Consider the following 15,425-nt stretch of genomic DNA (forward strand, 5'->3'; position numbering starts at 1 on the left):
CACCCTCTAGTCACACATGGTATTGAAATTTAAATTAATTAAAGTGAACTAAACTTAAAGCTTCAGTCCATTAGTCACACCAGTCACATTTGAAATGCTCAAAAGGCTCATGTGGCTCATGGTTTCTGTATTGGACAACACAGATATGGAACATTTCCATCACTGCAGAGAGTCCTGTTGGACAGCGCCTCTTTGAAGACAGTGATTTCTAAGCTGTCTTTCTAATCTACATTTTTAATGAGCTTCCCAGATGATTGTGATGCAGTGTCTGCACATCATACTTGGAACAAACAGCACTAGGACTAACACACAGAAGAGGACCGGAAGACATCCTGACCCCTCGTTTACCACTTGTTTTGGGGTCTGTGAAGATGACTGCCCCACTGATCAGTCTCTGTCACCAACATCCTCAGTGTCCAAGGTGAGTAAATAGCTTTAGACTCTAGCTTTAGACTCCCACAGTCTTAGAGTTGGATGGAATCATTAAGCTGATAAGTCTAAATACTCGTCTGTTGTTTGGAATCCTTTCTACATGACTTTCCATCAAGCGCTCATGGGATATGCACTTGGACAGGAACAGTGATGGGGAGAAAACTTTCAAGACAGCACATCTTATCTGATGAAAGCTCCAACTGTTTACTAGTCTTCCTCTACTTGGAAGCTTGTCCCAGGAGCCTCCTCTCATTAGCCAGAGCTCTATTTTGACTTTGGTGTTAAAGACCGATGCCAGTCAACCCCTCTTCTCTAGATGTCATGCTCTATGGATATACTGTTATGGAAGGAAGGGGATTTTGGAAAAGGGAAATTTTGGGTGAGCTGTCTAGGGTATGATAGGCGAGAATCTGGTCTCTGGTTTTGTCCCAACATGCAGGTCTTAGGCTTTATCGGAACAAGGGATGGTCTCCTCATTTAGAGCAACACAGAAGGAACTTTAAGCCTAAAATGCCCATTGATATTTGCATTTGAACGAGTCTTAAGTTTGGGGGCACACAAAGACCACATCCTTGGCAGAGAAACAGTTTCCACCAGCAGCACTGGTACTCATGAAGTACTTTTGTCATGGCACTTGGGGGCAATGGAGTGAGAGCAGAAAATAGAGAAGAAAATAAACTTAGAAAATAGCCTAAGGACACAGACATAGACAGGGATGAGTGCAAGGGCAGGGCCACACCCTGCAGTTGTAAAAGTGGGGAAGGGCAGATAAGGGTGTAAATGCTTTTAAGGATAGCTCAGGCAATATATACATATCATATATATATACAATATATATGATATATATCATATATATACAATATATATATTGTATATCATATGATATACAATACACACATATACAATATATAATATGATATATATGATCATCATGCTCTTTCACACAATTGCACTACAAGACCTCATATTTGAAGATAGCTTTCACTATCTCCCTACATCATCTCTTCTTTAAGTTAAGGTCTGTATTATTCTTCAATCTTCCATTATTCTATGCGGTCTTGGGATTTTTCATTATCCTCTGAACGTACAGCTTGTCTAACTCCTCTTAAAATGAGAATCCAAGACTGTCTTATCCAAGATATAGTTGACCACCCTTGCATAGAATGAAACCATCACCTCCTTCCCTCCAAATCCTATACTTCTGTTAACACAAATCAGCACCACTTTTTGTTGAAGGCTGAAGCTGGAAGAATATAGAAGCTCATGACCCATTAGTCCCTGATATTTCATTTATTTTACCCTGTTTTCTAAGATTTTAGTGATCTTCGGGAAATAATCATGATACATATAGTTCTACCGTATCCTCTAGATCAGCCAGCAGACTTCGGAGCAGGATAAGTACTCAAAACTTATGGATTGCCTGAAAGTCTAAGAGAGAATTTGCACAATGTAGGAAATTACAAAATTTATTTTTGTGTATATTTATTGTTGCATATTTATTACTTTGTATATTACTATCTGGGGAAGGATTAGGAGAGCTCAGTGGTAAAACAATTCCAGGGAATGAAGTTTGTCTCTCTACAAAGTGAGAAGCCAGGACCACATAATCACACAGTTTCCTCTTTGTCTCAGCTTATATATTTCTATGAAAACATATATTTGGACCACAAGAAGTGAACTCAGACATTAGCAATAATACTACCAGCCTTTGTAATATCCTGGTTATCTAGGAATGACTGAGAGCCGTACCAAAGACATGTAACAAGAAGGCATCTAGTCATGGGTTTTGTCAATATATTTAAGTTTTGATAAACATTTAAAATCTTGTAAATGTACTAATGACATCAAGTAGTTAAAATGTCTTTTGTACCCAAGTTGGGATTCAGAAGTTCAGGGTAGTATGCAGGCAAACTGTGTCAAGTGGAAATAAAATTTTAGTGGAAAAGAGACTTTACAGGATTATATAAAACATTAGGGAAATAGGGACTCAGTTGGTTAAGCATCTGACTTTGGCTCAGATCATTACCTTGTCATCCCTAAGTTCGAACCTTGAGTTCGGCTCTGCATTGACAGCTCAGAGCTGCAGCCTGTTTCAGATTCTCTATCTCCATCTCTCTCTGCTCCTCCCTGACTTGCGCTCCACCCACCTCAAAAATAAACATTAAAAAAAATTTTTTTTGATGGGGAACTATTCACAGGAATGAGTTAATCTTGCTACTGCTGGTTGGAAAATAGAGCTCTTTTACCCTCACAATAAGTAGTAGGTACGTGAGGCTATCTCAATAATTGCCAAAATCTTCTGGTTAGATATTTTCTTGATTTTCAAAAGATCATGGAGACGACTATGTAGCAATGGTCTCCGGGGTGCTCATGCGGCTGTTGCCAACTTTCTGTCTCCATTCCACTCCATCTCTTTGAAGCCTCGAGTGACTGAAATGCCCATTTGCCTGAATGTGGGAGGGAGACAGAGTGGTCTTTTTCTGTTACTAGTGTCAATGTGTCAGCTTTTCTGAGTACTATTGACGCAATATCCATCCCCGCCAAAGTCTTCTCATCATCTCTCATCTTGACTGTCATCTCCTATTTGCAATGGTCAATCCGAGATCCAGAGCTATAGGCTTCTCCATCAAGGCACTCTCTTGACAGTAAATGGATCAAAATCCACACCGTTTCCAATCTAGCTTTCACAGATTGTTCCTTGACTCAAATAGTTGGCTACTTATAAAAGTATTTTAAATATGCAAGTTATAGCTAAAGGTTATACTTAAACTAATATCTGGGGAGCAACTATTAGCACACAGAATGAATGGGGCTACATCTTTGTTCAGTTTGTGAGTACTACCCATTTGTTTGCTTATAAACACCACATACCTTCCACCACAATCACTGCGTGCAAGTGCTGACATCTTACACTTGGCAGGAGATTAAAGTATGTGTAATTCAATAGCACTAAAAAATAAAAACATATTCCCTCTGACATACAAGCAGTAATGGCCATACTATGCTAATACAGCCAACAAAGGGCTATTGTAATGGCCATGTAATTGTGACCATGCAATTGGGGTGCCTGGGTGGCTCAGTCAGTTAAGCGTCTGGCTTCAGCTCAGGTCATGATCTCACGGTTTGTGGGCTTGAGCCCTGCGTTGGGCTTTGTGCTGACAGCTAGCTCAGAGCCTGGAGTCTGTCTTGGGATTCTGTGTCTCCCTCCTTCTCTGACCCTCCCCTGCTCATGCTGTCTCTCTCTCTCTCTTTCTCTCTCAAAAATAAATAAAACATAAAAAATTTAAAATTGTAACCTTCCCATGGACATTAGCACAGGGAAGTGAAATTTATAAATGAAAATCGTTTCCTACAACTTGCACTGTATTTTCAGATAATTATATTGACTTCTACAAGCTTTATGCAGTCACTATGAGATCTCTTCACCTGGTGACTCAATATATAGTAAATATTTACTGACCCAACAGAATACAGTTTGTTAAGCCATTTCTACTGCTTAGTCTCTGACTCTCAGCAGAAAGAACTTTCAAGAGGAGAGAGAGCTTGAAACTGTAAAATACATTGATTTGGGCTCTCTTTTCTCACATGTATATTAATCTGTGCCATGTATTAATTCCTTAAAATCAAAGTTGCAGCAGTGTCAAGGACTTTGAAAATTGTTAGTTTTGATCAATCTGTTTTAAACATGGAGAAATTTAGGCCCAGAGGAGTTAAGGCACTTTCTCAAGATCACACAGAAGATTAGTGACAATGCCAGAATGGTCTTCTTGGCCAACCATCCTCTATGTATGTGTACAAAATGCAAATTGTTTCTACTTGAGAACAGTCTGTGAGCCTTGAAGATTAGAAAAAGAACTTCCTAAAGTTATACCTGAGTGGACCCACGGAAGAAAGAGGACCTGGAGCCTTTGTTTCAATGAGGGACTCTAGATAGTTAAGACATTAACAGCAAAATTAAATAAATGAACCCTTGCAAAGTGCATGTGGAAATAGATACTAGACAGATACTAGATAGATAGATAGATACTCCCTTCCTCTCTCCTTTCCTCTGCATATGAGGATCAATATGATTCCTTATTGATTAACCCAAAAATGATAGGCTTCTCAAATGGCTTGAATTTATAAACTCATTCTCTCATTTTAAAGTTCATATGAAAACATATTTTTGTGATGTGATATTCTAAGGAAAATGTTTATGTTTTTCTCCTGTGACAACTATTATTACTGTGTAGAAGCAGAACACAATTTATGGTAACCTTTTATGACATGTTGTTGAATCCCCAGCAGCCAATGCATAGCTTATATTCTTTGTTATCTGTTCCTGCAATTCAGATCTCTCCCCCATCCCATAAGGATTCTATTTATAAGTCATTCCATCAGTACTTCATTGCATTTTGGGCATATCTTTTTTGTTCTGCAGGTCCCACTCAAAAACAATTTTTCCCCGCCCAGATATATAGAACTTCTACATATTCTAGAGTATCAGATAGTTAATGTTTCCCAGAGGAGATTAAAATTCCTTCAATGTATTCTGAGAGGGAAATCTACGGCACTACAAGATGAATACTCTCATTATTCTAGGGAAGCATTGTTTCCATTGAAAGACTGCCTGTTTACTGTCTCTTAAAGATGCCACCCCTTCAAGGTGGGAGAAAGTTTATTCTAGGTTATATATTTTCTTTTTATCCTAATCCCAAAGCTATGCAGCAGAGGTTCTAAGGCTAATAAAAAATGTAACACAAGGAAAAAGTCATTTTAAGTAACAATGTAACAATCTATGCTGATCCTTGAGGATCTAGTCAGACCCACCTGAAATGAGACCTCTGCTTCATCTTTATCAGAGAGCCTCCAACCAATAGAGAAAGACAAGGGCATGAAGAACGCTGAATGACAATGAGTAGCCCTTACATGGATGTCTCTTTATGAGTTTAATCACTCATTTCCATCATTCTTGAGCCTTAAGCCCCAAATTCATAACATTCCTTGATGCATTGGTTGGAATTTGAATTTTCCTAGGTGGCCAGTTGGAAATTGGACGAAATTTGTTATTATCTTACAAGAATGTATTTGCTTCTTCAATCACTTATCAAATGAATCGTTTATTCTACTATATGTACAGAATTAGCAGGCATTTTCAAATTTTCAAAAGAAGGAAGTATAGTTCCAATGTTCTAGACCTGGAAATTATAATGTAGTTGAAGAGCTAGGACATGGATAAGATAAACTGCTAAGGGACATATATGTTACTACTTTAAAAAACATAAAGAAATGCCAAGTCTTGGAATGATCAGTGTAGAATAAATTTATTTGTTTTTAAAATATTTTTTAATGTTTATTTATTTTTGAGAAAAAGACAGAGTGTGAGTAGGGAGGGACAAAGAGAGAGGGAGACATAGAACCTGAAGCAGACTCCAGGCTCTGAGCTGTCAGCACAGAGCCTGATGTGGAGCTCGAACTCACAAATTGTAAGATTGTGACCTGAGCCAAAGTCAGATGCTTAAGCAACTGAGTCACCCAGTTGCCCCTAAAATTATTAGTTTTTATAGGTCGAATTAATATAAAGATTGAAATGGCTAAAGAGTCTCTGGATCCATGGAAAGACCAATTATATGCATGAAATGGGAGCAACTTAAGTCATCCTAGTGAAAGTTGTAAATGCAGTGAGAGAATATCCAAAGAAAAGCATATCTGGTAAAAATGATTATATTTTATGTGTGGAGTATGCTCAGTTGGTCCTTTGCTCACTCTGTAAATCAATATTCTACTTGAAATAGTCTTGTAGGCAAACCCTGGATACACATTTACAGCAGAGGATCTCTCTGATGTATGAACACTGAAGAGCTCGTCAAAACTGATAGATTTGTTGAAAACAATTGAACCTAAATTTCACGATAAGAACAATATACAGATTTTGCCTCCTACCAAAAACATCCAAAGTACTGGTCAAGTGATTTTTCTAAGTCTAGTTCCTCTCCACTGAGGGAAAAATAGCCCGTGGCCATGGAGCCTTGGCAGATAGATCTATCTGCTCTACACCTTCTTTTGGGTATCCTGTCACCCACTTTTGGCTTGAGGCAGCTTGCGTATAGCACTTGCTCAAAATACAGTCTTTTTTTTAAAGCTTATTGATTTATTTCAAGAGAGAGAGAAAAAGCAAGTCAGCCAAATAGGGGCAGAGAGAGAGGAGTGAGAATCGCAAGCAGGCTCCACACTGTCAGCACAGGGCCCTGTGCAGGGCTAGAACTCCTGAATCATGAGATCATAACTTGAGCTGACATCAAGAGTCAGATGCTTAACTGACAGCCCATCCAGGGGTACCTCAAAGTACAGTATCCTGACTCTGAGTGTCTGTCTGCCGTGATCTGAGCTCTCTGCTTTGATGGCTTCCATCTCTGTGTGCTTCGTGTTTTCCTTCTTGCTGTGGTAATGAGAATGGATTGGTAAGCCACCTTGGGGATAGCATAGCCTTTTCCTGTTTGGCTTCTAAAATGAAAGTAGGTCTTTCACTTACTTATGCACAAGAAACACTATATTTTCCGTACAACATTGAAACGCCCCACTGGTAAGAGTAACTCTCATGTCCGTTTATTTACTCTCCGTAGATCTTCAGGATCATTGCATGAGTGCATGAGGAATGGGAGAAAGGACCAGAGTGGATAGAATTGGTCAAGGTGGAGAAAAAATCCTGAAGGTGATGAATTTATGTCAAGTTTTATAGCTTGGTGAAAGATGAGTGGTGGATATTCCAAATAAGGGAAACAGCATGAGTAAAGGCATAAAGACAGGGAGATGTAAGTCTTCCCCCCAAAATGAAGGCAATTGCACAAATGCAGGTCATTATTGTACCCGGTCAAGTTTTCATTGTGGGTAGGCTCACAGAGTAACCACAGAACAGCTGGCATGTTCTGAGAGCTTTGTAGGAAAGGACCATTGAGCCAAATGCACATATTTATGTATGTATATATGTGCATATGTACATATATGCCCTGTATGTATTACATAAATGTCCTGTACATATTAGCTCACTTCTCACAACTCCTTGGAGTAGGTGCTATTTTTATTTACCTTGTACAAATGAGGAACCAAGGCCTATGGTGTGTAAACAATTGGAAACAACACTCATAAGTAGTAGACCCAGAACCCAAATGTAGGTATTTTGGCTCAAAGGAGACCATGCACCTGTCTCAAAGACTCCCTTATCTATCCACTGATGACTTCATAGTTAACAATATATTGACTAGCTAACTAAGAGCACCAGAAGCCTGTTTTGGGGTTAATTTCTTCTTTCTTGGGTCCGTAGTATGTCAAACCTTGGGTCTGAGAAAGCAAACCCTTGAGCTCACTGTGATCTTACTAAAGATAAGAACTTAAAAATCAGTCCAGGCCATCTCTTGTGTTTGTATTAACTATGAACTTCAGAGAACGGGACAGTAGGGAGGAAACTTTCAGTGAGCTATACTCCGTCATCCGACCCCTCTAACTCCGTTAGCTTCTTGTACAACCTGAAACCCCTCTCTCCCTGCAGCGATGAGACTGGGCTCCTGGAGTGCCCTCCATGCGAGACACAGACATACTCCAGGGCTACATGCCTGTGGGAGAAAGAAGCCAGCGGATGCCTGTCTATGCTGGACTTTGTGGTTTTCGCAAATGATTCAAAATGCACAACCTTTTATATCAGCCCGTAAGACGGATGAAATGTCCCCTCTGATTTAAGTCTACTTTGATATGTTTTATTTTTCCAAATCTGGAGATAATGCCTGGTCATGATTATGGGCCTTGCCAGGGGTCACGGGATTCCTTTAATGCCGTCTGGAAAAATGTTTCTTGAGTGGCTGAATTTTCTCAGAGTACCCAGCACAAACCAATATGAAACTTTCATTTTTCCCCCTTACTTATGTAACCTCAGACGAGTGAATGGCGCGTCCTTTGTAAGCTTCTGCCTTTTATTGTCTATTCTGAACTGAATCTGTTTTAATTGGATATGTTGACCTAAAAAATTAAACACATGACCTTAGTCGCCAGAGAAAAGCTAGGCTTTCAGTTCTGGTAATAGATGATAGCTATTTGATGCAAGGTCAGACAGAGAAATTCCATACTGAGAGTGTATTCCTTTTGTATGGTGGTAGAATGGATCCCGCATTTGGAAAAAAAAAAAATATCCTGGCGTGGTACATAAAACACTCAACAAAAGAAAAACCTGTCTAGATCAGACACTTTGAAAATGAAAATCTCCTTACATTCCCACAAGCATGAATCTACAAAGTGAAGCAAGTTTTATCAGTGCTTTAGTCTGTACAAAACACCAATTAACCAAGGCCAAAGACTTCTGTTAATAAGGCAAAATAAGGAAAGCATAATCTAAACATGAAGCATGGATTTACAAAGGTGTCTTCCATGATTTGTCCCTTATTCTACATCAGGCTTTACATATTCTCTTTACTCGGTGTCTAATGCCGATCAAGAATAAGTCAATGAGTAATGGGCTCTCTTGGGTTTGTTTATTCATGTTTATGTTGCCATTAGTAGGAGCCACCGGCTCAATGAAACATGGTATGCCCGGCATGTCAATCGACTGTGCCTCTATTTATTCTTCCAGTGTTAAAGCTGTTTTCAAAAGTTACTAGATGTACTTAGCATTTCTAATAAGAACAACAGAATAAAAAGTCACTTGCTTGAAATAAACCATTAACATGCATACAGTCAGCTCCTAATTTGGGGGTTGCTTGTATATACATATATATTTAAATTTTTGAAATATTTTTAATGTTTATTTACTTTTGAGAGAGAGAGAGAGACAGCGTGAGCAGGGGAGGGGCAGAGAGAGAGGGAGATGCAGAATCCGAAGCTGGTTGCAGGCTCTGAGCTGTCAGCACAGAGTGCGACTCGGGGCTTGAACTCACAAACTGGGAGATCATGACCTGGGCTGAAGTCGGGCGCTAACCAACTGAGCCATTCAGGTGCCTTGGGGTGCTTGTATATAGCATTCTTCACAAACACAAGAATACTAAGTTTGAGCTAAAACAGTTTTCTTTCCTATTTTCCACTCTGCTCATAATTTTATTAATTAAACTGAACTTCTGTTAGACCCTTTTGAATGCCTGATTTATTCCTGCCATCACCTCCTTGTGGATGATTAGCAATGAAGTCTGTTGGTTGACCCTAATGACTTTCTCATTCAGCCATATGTTGTTTCTTTCTCTCTTACCTCTGGAGTAGGCTCATGTCTCTTCAAGCCTAGCACTGAACTTCTAACAGTTTCATGATCCAGTGTCTCTCTTATACCTTGTCTTTCTTATACCTTGTCATTAGTCAGTCCTAAACCACTGACTCCACACTATCATTTATCTGCCCTTAAACTTTCCCTTGGTCTGAAGTGCCCATGGGTTAATGTCCTTGGTTTTCAAAGTCTTTCACCATGTAATCTGCATTTTACATTATTACCACAAAAATACTCTTTATTTAGGAAAGCTGGGTCTATGAAATAGTCTTGCTGTTTCTCAATTTATATTCAAGCCATTTTTTAACTTTCTATTTATCTTTGAAATACAGACTCTCTCAGAGGTTCCCTTTGAGCAGATCAGACCACATTGACCCTTTCTACTATGAAAATCCAGAGCAGTTTTTCTGATAATCTAGGTAATACTTCTTTTGACATGTGGTATGTATCAGCTTTTCTAGAATATTATATATTAAAAAAATATACAGACAGAAATTCTGGAAAGTAGGGGCATTGTCTTATACTTCTTTGTGTCACCTGTGACATAGAAACCATTGTCCCCTAAAATGTTCAAGGTGCTCAAGAAATATTTTTGTTTCTTTTCAAATCACGTGACATCTGAAATACTTGTTTAATCTGGGGCACTGGGGTGGCACTGGGTGACTCCTGGTTTCAGCTCAGGTCAGGATCTCGCTGTTTGTGAGATTGAGCCCCATGGCTCTGGACTGTAAGAGAGAAAAAAAATCCCTATTTGGGATTCTTTCTCTCTCTGCTGCCCCGCCCCCCATTCCACATCTTTTTTTCTCTCTCTCACTCTAAATAAATGAAACTTAAAAAAAAAAAAATAAAGTACATGATTAATCAGAGTGTTCTATTCCTTATGTAACTGAGCCTTATTTATTGATTTAAATTTATATTAGATAGATTTCATCTATATGTTGTAGGGTGTTTGTATAGTTTATTTATAACCAATATATAATCAATATAAGCAATAAAACATACAAGTGCATGTACTCACAATGATCTATTTCCTACTCTTTTTTTCACTGGACTGAATATTCCTTGATAAATAGAATTCTGAATCTTTTTGGTATAGATTACTTCCTCAGAGAATAGTATACAGTTCCATACAACTCTTGGACACTCATGAAATTGTAAGGCAATGCAAACATGGCATAAGAACTCTTCCAAAAATCCTGAAATTAAGTCAGAAAGTCTAATCTTGAGACATCCAGAAAGAACAATGACACTAAATTTCCCTGAATAATAACAAAAATGAATTTCGAATTCCCTTTATATCTCATTTAAGCCTTGCAGAGAGGAACTCTAAAAAGACTCATTTTTCAGTGTGGCTCCTTGGCTCTGACTCTTTCTCAGGAACCCACACTGTACATGTTGTCATCATTTAGGTTGAAAACAGAATGTCAAACTTTCAAGAGGCACTCCTCAGGGCCACACCCAAGTTCTTTCCAGACACCCGGCTCCACTGGGCTAGTCCACCTCCGTATCTTCCTTATCGCCTTCATTTTGAGATCACACCACCACTCCCCTCACTTACTGAACCCTTGGGTTTCTGAACATCTGCATTCTCCTCCATTCTCACTCTCACCTCGTTCTGAGGCATGATAGAATTTTGTCACTTCCTAGATTTCACTTCACAATGTTTTTCCTCTGCCCCATCTCATGACTGACACCCATGGTCGCCCCGAAAGAGCAATGCCTCTGAAATCTGTTGCAAGGATCTGATCTTTGATAGCTTTATATCCTATCTTACCAGGGTCTGACTGCAACTTTTCGTTGATCTCACTGAGACCTCCTAATGATCCTACCATTTTTGCACTCTGTATCACAACTCAGATGCCTTTTCTTTCTTTATAATTCCATTCACAACCCATGGTCCGCCATTATTTTTATTTCCTGATACATGATCACCAACCTGGCCTCTCCTGCCTACTTTTAGACGAGATTGGGCGAGGTCAGGGTGGTATGGCCGTAGACTCTTGCCTGCTTTTAAATTCATGTGGTAAAAGCTCAACTATTTACATTCTTTTTTTGTTAATTTTTAAAATTTATTTATTCATTTTGAGGGAGACAGAGACAGCATGAGCAGAGGAAGGAAAGGGAGAGAGAGGGGGAGAGAGAGAGAGAGAGAGAGAGAGAGAATCCAAGCAGGCTCCACCCTGTCAACATAGAGCCTGATGCAGGGCTAGAACTCATGAAACCGTGAGATCATGACCTGAGCTGAAACTGAGAGTCAGATGCTTAACTGACTCAGCCACCCAGGTGCCCCAACTATTTACATTCTTTATGCCAACATTTGAGCTGCTTAATATGCCTAGATATTGGAGAAAAAAATATATCATTTGGGTGACTGGATTTACTTTTTTACTGTTAACAGTGATAATATTTACCGACATTTTCATCAATGTCTTACTTGTAGTTTCTTCTTTTATCCCATGCCAACTGAGTATGTTCACTTATTGTTCTTGCTGAAGCACGTTGTTTAGTAATAATTTCAGTAAAGGTCTGTGGGTGGTAAGTACTCTATGTCTTTGAATGTCTGAATACTTTGTTTTGCTGTCATTTAAAAAAAAATCTAGCCAATATAGACATGGAGTTGTTGCCATTTATGTTTTTCAGTCCTCTGAAGCTAGAATGACATTTACTTCTGAAAACACTGTATTATTGCTGACGAGAATTCTGCTGGTATGTACTTGTCTGGTTCTTTTAAGTCATCTTTATTTCTTTCTCTAGAAGCTCTTAAGATTTTAACGGTATCCTTGAAGTGCTTTTATTTAATTACAACTCATCTCAGTGTGGGTTTATTTTTATTTGAGCTGCTTAGTATTCACAGTATACTTGCAATCTAAGAAAAACTATCTTTTTTCTTTTTGCAAAAATCTCAGAAGCATGTCTCCAAATATTATTTGTCCATTATTTCTTGTATTCTCTGTTTTTCAAACTCCCTTTAGATGTGAAAGCATCTGAAATGATCTTCCACATCTCCTAATTTCTTGTTTATATTTTTAATATCTCTATTCGTGTTCCAGGTGAATTCATCATTACTAGGTTTCAATTTACTAATTCTCTCCTTAACTATGCAAATTTTGTATTTATAGCATTTATTGACTTTTTAAAATTGACAACTACACTTTAATTCATAGACTTTAAGTTTCTCTTTCATATCCACCTATTTTTAGGCAGTTTTTATTTCACACATTATTGTTCTTTTAAAATTGATATTATTCTTCCATTTATGTCTTTGAATATCCTAAATGCTTGTATAAAATTAATTTCACCTGGAGTGAATTTGTGTTCTAATTGCTGATTTGGTTGCTTCCTTAGAGTACATTTAAGTTGTTAAGTTCATTTTGAGTTAATGGTCTCTGTTTTCTCTGTCTTTCACTTTCTCTCCACCAATTCCAATCTAGCAGATGCTTCCTGGATACAAAACTTAGCCCTGAGTCTTACAATGGTGTCTCGGCACTCACCAGACCGTTCACTGAGCCAGGGGATGACCTGACTCCATTTCTGACACTGAGGCCTTGGTCCTCTTTCTGGCTGCCCCGACAGACCCACAGCTGTCTTTAACCGGAGACCCCAGGCCTCAAGGAGCAACCCTTTCATTTTATGACACCTCATTGTGGGGGACACTAGAGTGGTTTCTGCAATTTTTTCCCTTTAGTCTGAAGAAGTTACAAAGCTGTGAACTCTTTCTCAGATGTGAAAACAGGCACATCCACGGTAGATTTCAAAAGTGCAAGAGAGGTAGAGGCAATCTTCCTGAAGCCTCTGTCTGCCTCTGTTCGGATGCAAGTGCACAGCTGTCCTGAGGCAGTGTCTGGTGACCGTTTTGATGTCCAGGAACTTGTGAGGCTGCCAGTCTGGGACAGCTCCCAGAGCAGCTGCAGTTGTATCTGGCTCCATGGTATTCTGCCATCATTCCAAGATGTCCATCCTAAAACCTGATTCTTCAGCCCTCCCTAATTCTCTGTCCTAAATTCCTCTATGTGTCTAGAGTGCTTTGTATTTTTTCTGCTGACCCTGACCAATACATTGAGAGTAAGACTCCAAGGTGTCTGGGTGGCTCAGTCAGTTGAGTGTCTGACTTTAGCTCAGGTCATGATCTCATGGCCTGTGAATTCAAGCCCTGGGTTGGGCTCTGTGCTGACCGCTCAGAGCCGGGAGCCCGCTTCAGATTCTTTGTCTCCCTCTCTCTCTGCCTCTCTCTCTCTCTCTCAAAATTAAACATTAAAAAAAAATTAAAAGAAGAGTGAGCCTGAAATTGAGGTTATTATATCCCTCACCCTGATGAACCCAAACTCCAGCCACCAACGTCTGATTCTTCAAGCGAACTATACTGCCTTATTTTCTGCTCCGTTTTGGGTATATAGAGATGATTATTTTCTTTTTAAACACAATTGAGCCTTTTTTTCCTATTACGGTTTTATTTCTCATAACTTAAGGTTGGAGGAGAGAGACTGATGCCAAAGTATAAATTAATCACAACATCATAACCAGCGGGCCCTTCATTAAATTGGATTTACATTAAATGTGAGGCCATGATCTCCAAAAGGTGTGCACTGCCTCCTCTTTCAGTTCTGCATCCGTAGTAAATTACCCTTTTTATTCTCCAAATCAAGAACTTCAAGACCTCTCTTCTTTTTTTTCCAAATCCTTCCAACTCTTTCCTTCACACTCGTATTTTATTTGCTACCGAGAAAATAAAAGCCACCAAAATGGAACTCCTTAACCACCACCGGTCCATAAGCCTACCTACTCTGGGTGGATCTTTGCCTTTACTCCTGTTACATCCAGGACAGGCACCTGCTTCATCCCTAGGGCAGCCTCTTTAGATCTGCCCTGGATCCCATTCTCTCCTGACTCCTCTAAACCAATGGTCAGCAGACATTTTTAGTAAAAAGCCTTCTATTAAAGCTTTAGGGTTTGTGGTCTATGAGTTCACTCACGACAATTCAAGGCTGCTGATATAGCAGGAAAACAGCCATAAGCAATAAGTCACCAAGTAGGTGTGGCTTTGTAAACCTTTATTTTTTATTTATTTAATTTTTTAAAAATACTTATTTATTTTTGAAAGACAGAGAGACAGAGCATGAGCACAGAAGGAGCAGAGAGAGAGGGAGACACAGAATTGGAAGCAGGCTCCAGGCTCTGAGCTGTCAACACAGAGCCCAATGCGGGACTCAAACTCACAAGCTGTGAGATCTTGACATGAGCTGAAGTTGGAGTCTTAATGGGCTGAGCCACCCAGGTGTCCTTGTAAAGCTTTATTTACAAAAGCAGGTGCTAGAGTTGGGGCCCTAGGGTGCTGATTCCTGATGTGGAACCTCGCTTCTTCAGTTACCTTTATTTCTGATTCACCTTTCCCTTCTTTTCTACTCGTCTGCCTTGCAAACACATTAAGAAAATACCCATGATCTTTTAGACATCACATCCTCCGGGGCTATGGTCCCATTTCTCTCCTTTACCTCTAAGTGCATATTTTCAAAGGAATTGTTCTCTCTCTCTCTCTCTCTCTCTCTCTCCATTCATTCCTCAGTTTTCTCTCTTTGAAATGGCTCGATTAACAGATAAAGGGCTAGTATCCAAAATATACAAGGAGCTCACTAAATTCCATACACAAAAAATGAATGGTTAGCCCAGTGAAGAAATGGGCAGAAGACCTGAACAGACACTTCTCCAAAGAGGACACCCAGATGGCCTACAGGCACATGAAACGATGCTCAACATCACTCATCATCAGGGAAACACAAAT

The 15,425-nt window shown here is 39.3% G+C and overlaps 1 long non-coding RNA gene across 1 annotated transcript; it reads left to right on the forward strand.

Moving 5' to 3' along the window:
• The first annotated feature begins 289 nt into the window (after window positions 1–289).
• On the forward strand, window positions 290–12,355 carry LOC115304921. Its single transcript, XR_003914673.1, has 3 exons — window positions 290–421; window positions 7,035–7,123; window positions 12,290–12,355. It is a non-coding gene; the product is annotated as an uncharacterized LOC115304921 (long non-coding RNA).
• Window positions 12,356–15,425: the final 3,070 nt, after the last annotated feature.

Source organism: Suricata suricatta, chromosome 10, assembly GCF_006229205.1.
Source record: "Suricata suricatta isolate VVHF042 chromosome 10, meerkat_22Aug2017_6uvM2_HiC, whole genome shotgun sequence".
Classification (NCBI taxonomy): domain Eukaryota; kingdom Metazoa; phylum Chordata; class Mammalia; order Carnivora; family Herpestidae; genus Suricata; species Suricata suricatta.